Consider the following 6,000-nt stretch of genomic DNA (forward strand, 5'->3'; position numbering starts at 1 on the left):
CATGATGGCTACTCCATTTCTTTTAGGGGATTCCTGCTCACAGTAGTAGATATAATGGGCATCTGAGTTAAATTCACCCATTCCAGTCCATTTTGGTTTGCTGATTTCTAGAATATCAACGTTCACTCTTGCCATCTCCTGTTTGACCACTTCCAATTTGCCTTGATTCATGGACCTAACATTCCAGGTTCCTATGCAATATTGCTCTTTACAGCCTCAAACCTTGCTTCTATCACCAATCACATCCACAGCTGGGTATTGTTTCTGCTTTGAATCCATCCCTTCATTCTTTCTGGAGTTATTTCTCCACTGATCTCCAGTAGCATATTGGGCACCTACTGACCCGGGGAGTTCCCCTTTTAGTATCCTATCATTTTGTCTTTTTGTACTGTTAATGGAGTTCTCAAGGCAAGAATACTGAAGTGGTTTGCCATTTCCTTCTCCAGTGGACCACATTCTGTCAGACCTTTGCACCATGACCCTCCAGTCTTGGGTGGCCCCACAAGGCATGGCTTAGTTTCATTGAGCTAGACAAGGCTGTGGTCTGTGTATTCAGTTTGACTAGTTTTATGTTATTATGGTTTCAGTGTGTCTGCCCTCTGATGCCTCTTGCAACACTTACCGTCTTAATTGGGTTTCTCTTACCCTGGACATGGGGTATCTCTTCACGGCTGCTCCAGAAAAGCACAGCCACTGTTTCTTACCTTGGACGAGGGGTATCTCCTCACCACCTCCCCTCCTGACCTATAAGGTGGAGTAGCTCCTCTCGGCCCTCCTGAGTCCATGCAGCTGCTGCTCCTTGGACATAGGGTTGCTCCTCTCAGCTGCTTCCCCTGACTTCAGGCATGTGGTGGCTCCTCTAGGCCGCCGCCCTTTACCACAACAATTTTAGACCCAAGGAGATCTAAAAGAGGAACATTAATCATCTATCTTTTTACAATTCACCCAAAAGTGTTCCTCAAATTAGAAAAGCACTACAGAGCAAGTTTCCCAATCCTACAGCACAATATTAAACTGACTGCTGGGTTTTTCAACCCCTGAAATATCTCACTGACCATGATTTCATCACCATCTTGTTCTTGCTGATATATCTATCAGAAACAGCAAGGCTTCCATACAAAACATATGCCAACATTCCCTGATGTTTTTCCTGCTCTGGTTCCACATGCACCTGTCAGAGCATAGGTGGATGAAGTCGCTAGAGATGTGGACAAACAAAGTTAGGCCCACTGAGGGCTCCTGGATGGATATTGGTTCATGGCTTTCACATGCACAGTTAACTCCCCAGTTGTGGCTTAGAAATTCCTTCCGAGAACAGCTTCAGGACCAGAGCTGTCTCCTTCTGGGGACACTGCAGCACTGTGACTGACTGTGGAAGGTTGAGGAGCCCAGTAGCACTAGAACTGAGTGATAGATGGTGTGAGCGGAGTTCCTTACTTATGAGTCCAAGAGAAGAGGCCTTTCAGCATGAGGGAACACAACCGCTGGTCCCTTGTAGATAGAGGTCAAACTTCCTCTGGCAAGTATGGTTGTGGCCACAGTGTCTCTGACTTGATTCTGCCATTCTCTGAGTCTTCCCTGAGGTTCAGCACATCCTAGCTCATCCTCTCCCTGTCTCTCCATCAGGATCCACACTTAACAATGAAATCATGGGCTTGGCTTAGACGTTTAAGATTAATTTTCATTCCTGAAATTAAGTTGGAACCCCTATCAATCTATGTCTTCAAATGATACAGATCACACTTGAAAAGCTCTAAGAATTAAAGATACATTACTTGTTTTCAGAGTGATCATGTGCACAGTCTGGATGAATGTTTCATATAAAACACACGATATTAATTTGACTTTTCTGTTGGAAACATGATGATTTACTCCCTGGGTTGTAAAGATTTTGGTAAATAGTACCAGCAGATCATCAAGCCTTCAGATGACTGAAAAGACCTCTCCAAAATGAAGCTATTTTTGGCAATTTAGTCAGTGTTCCTGGAAGGACAGCTAACAAATTATTAATGTGCAGTCTATGTAAAGGTATTCCTGTAGTGAGAGTCAACCAATTAAAAAGATGTAATGGAATTTGTCCCTGACTTTAGATGGAATTTTAAGTATTAGGATTTTTGAACTGGAAGGGATTTAAGTCAGTCTCAACTCATTATCCAGGATTGTTATGAATGATGGAATTATCCCTCCTTTCTCTTTTCCAGATCAAGGTGGAGTCCAGGAATTTGCTAAAACAACCTTCTAAATGTGGATTAATGCCTTGGAGAAGGTGGAAAGATCAGTACATAAATTTAACAAGAAGTCACATGATTTTTTAAAGATACACTGTGATGTTTTATGGAATTTATTCAGCTGATTTTGTTCAGAAGGTTGAGGGGATGGTTGATGTCATTACTTAAGTTGACCTAATCCTACTATTTGGGGACTGCTGATAGTAGCTTGTTACTCCAGGTGTTTCTTGACTTCCTACTTTTGCATTCCAGTCCCCTATAATGAAAAGGATATCCTTTTTGGGTTCTAGTTCTAAAAGGTCTTGTAGGGCTTCATAGAACCATTCAACTTCAGCTTCTTCAGCGTTACTGGTTGAGGCATAGACTTGGATTACTGTGATATTGAATGGTTTGCCTTGGAAACAAACAGAGATCATTCTGTCGTTTTTGAGATTGCATCCAAGTACTGCATTTCAAACTCTTTTGTTGACCATGATGGCTACTCCATTTCTTCAAAGGGATTCCTGCCTGCAGTAGTAGATATAATGGTCATCTGAGTTAAATTCACCCATTCCAGTCCATAAAGTGCAGGCAGCTGTGATGGGCTCGCTAAAGTGCAGGTACTAAAGATCAAGGGGGGCGGCCGAGAGGAGATACCCAACGTCCGAGGTCAGGGGCGGCGATGAGCGGAGTTACCACATGCCCCAAGCCCGAGGCCAGGGGCGGTGGCCGGGAGGACCAACCCCACGTCCAAGGAACCATGGCTGCGTGGGCGCAGGAGGGCCTAGAGAAGCTATCCCACATTGAAGGTCAGGAAGGGTGGCGGTGAGGATATACCCCTCGTCCAAAGTAAGGAGCAATGGCTGCGCATTGCTGGAGCGGCTGTGAAGAGATATCCCCCGCCCAAGATAAGAGAAACCCAAGTAAGATGGTAGGTATTGCAAGAGGCCATCAGAGGGCAAACACACTGAAACCATACTCACAGAACACTAGTCAATCTAATACACTAGGACCACAGCCTTGTCTAACTCAATGAAACTAAGCAATGCCTTTGGGGCAACCCAAGATGGGTGGGTCATGGTGGAGAGATCTGACAGAATGTGGTCCACTGGAGAAGAGAATGACAAACCACTTCAGTATTCTTGCCTTGAGAACCCCATGAACAGTATGAAAAGGCAAAATGACAGGATAATGAAAGAGGACCTCCCCAGGTCAGTAGGTGCCCAATATGCTACTGGAGATCAGTGGAGAAATAACTCCAGAAAGAATGAAGGGATGGAGCCAACGCAAAAAGAATACCCAGCTGTGGACGTGACTGGTGATAGAAGCAAGGTCGGATACTGTAAAAAGCAATATTGCATAGGAACCTGGAATGTTAGGTCTATGAATCAAGGCACATTGGAAGTGGTCAAACAAGAGATGACAAGAGTGAATGTCGACATTCTAGGAATCAGCGAACTGAAATGGACTGGAATGGGTGAATTTAACTCAGATGACCATTATATCTACTACTGCAGGCAGGAATCCCTCAGAAGAAATGGAGTGGCCATCATGGTCAACAGAAAAGTCCGAAATGCAGTACTTGGATGTGATCTCAAAAACGACAGAATGATCTCTGTTCATTTCCAAGGAAAACCATTCAATATCACAGTAATCCAAGTCTATGCCCCAACCAGTAACACTGCAGAAGCTGAAGTTGAACGGTTCTATGAAGACCTACAAGACCTTTTAGAACTAAGACCCCAAAAGGATGTCCTTTTCATTATAGGGAACTGGAATGCTAAAGTAGGAAGTCAAGAAACACCTGAAGTAACAGGCAAATTTGGCCTTGGAATACAGAATGAAGCAGGGCAAAGACTAATAGAATTTTGCCAAGAAAATGCACTGGTCATAACAAACACCCTCTTCCAACAACACAAGAGAAGACTCTACACATGGACATCACCAGATGGTCAACACCGAAATCAGATTGATTATATTTTTTGCAGCCAAAGATGGAGAAGCTCTATTCAGTCAGAAAAACAAGACCAGGAGCTGACTGTGGCTCAGACCATGAACTCCTTATTGCCAAATTCAGACTTAAATTGAAGAAAGTAGGGAAAACCACTAGACCATTCAGGTATGACCTAAATCAAATCCCTTATGATTATACAGTGGAAGTGAGAAATAGATTTAAGGACCTAGATCTGATAGATAGAGTGCCTGATGAACCATGGAATGAGATTCGTGACATTGTACAGGAGACAGGGATCAAGATTATCCCCATGGAAAAGAAATGCAAAAAAGCAAAATGGCTGTCTGGGGAGGCCTTACAAATAGCTGTGAAAAGAAGAGAAGTGAAAAGCAAAGGAGAAAAGGAAAGATATAAGCATCTGAATGCAGAGTTCCAAAGAATATCAAGAAGAGATAAGAAAGCCTTCTTCAGTGAGCAGTTCAAAGAAATAGAGGAAAACAACAGACTGTGAAAGACTAGGGATCTCTTCAAAAAATAAGAGATACCAAAGGAATATTTCATGCAAAGATGGACTCGATAAAGAACAGAAATGGTATGGACATAACAGAAGCTGAAGATATTAAGAAGAGATGGCAAGAATACACAGAAGAACTGTACAAAAAAGATCTTCACAACCCAAAAATCACGATGGTGTGATCACTGACCTAGAGCCAGGCATCCTGGAATGTGAAGTGAAGTGGGCCTTAGAAAGCATCACTATGAACAAAGCTAGTGGAGGTGATGGAATTCCAGTTGAGCTATTCCAAATCCTGAAAGATGATGCTGTGAAAGTGCTGCACTCAATATGCGAGCACATTTGAAAAACTCAGCAGTGGCCAAAGGACTGGAAAAGGTCAGTTTTCATTCCAATCCCAAAGAAAGGCAATGCCAAAGAATGATCAAACTACCGCACAATTGCAGTCATCTCAAATGCTAGTAAAGTAATGCTCAAAATTCTCCAAGCCAGGCTTCAGCAATATGTGAACCGTGAACTTCCTGATGTTCAAGCTGGTTTTAGAAAAGGCAGAGGAACCAGAGATCAAATTGCCAACATTTCCTGGATCATTGAAAAAGCAAAATATTTCCAGAAAAACATCTATTTCTGCTTTATTGACTATGTCAAAGCCTTTGACTTTTTATTGACAGTTTATTGGATCACAATAAACTGTGGAAAATTCTGAAAGAGATGGGAATACCAGACCACCTGATCTGCCTCTTGAGAAATTTGTATGCAGGTCAGGAAGCAACAGTTAGAACTGGACTTGTAACAACAGACTGGTTCCAAATAGGAAAAGGAGTACGTCAAGGCTGTATATTGTCACCCTGTTTATTTAACTTATATGCAGAGTACATCATGAGAAACCCTGGACTGGAAGAAACACAAGCTGGAATCAAGATTGCTGGGAGAAATATCAATAACCTCAGATATGCAGATTACCCCACCCTTATGGCAGAAAGTGAGGAGGAACTAAAGAGCCTCTTGATGAAAGTGAAAGAGGAGAGTGAAAAAGTTGGCTTAAAGCTCAACATTCAGAAAACTACAATCATGGCATACTGTCCCATCACTTCATGGGAAATAGATGGGGAAACAGTGGAAACAGTGTCAGACTTTATTTTTCTGGGCTCCAAAATCACTACAGATGGTGACTGCAGCCATGAAATTAAAAGATGCTTACTCCTTGGAAGGAAAGTTATGACCAACCTATATAGCATATTCAAAATCAGAGAGATTATTTTGCCAACAAAGGTCTGTCTAGTCAAGGCTATGGTTTTTCCTGTGGTCATGTATGGATGTGAGAG

Source organism: Bubalus bubalis, chromosome 13 (assembly GCF_019923935.1).
Source record: "Bubalus bubalis isolate 160015118507 breed Murrah chromosome 13, NDDB_SH_1, whole genome shotgun sequence".
Lineage (NCBI taxonomy): Eukaryota > Metazoa > Chordata > Mammalia > Artiodactyla > Bovidae > Bubalus > Bubalus bubalis.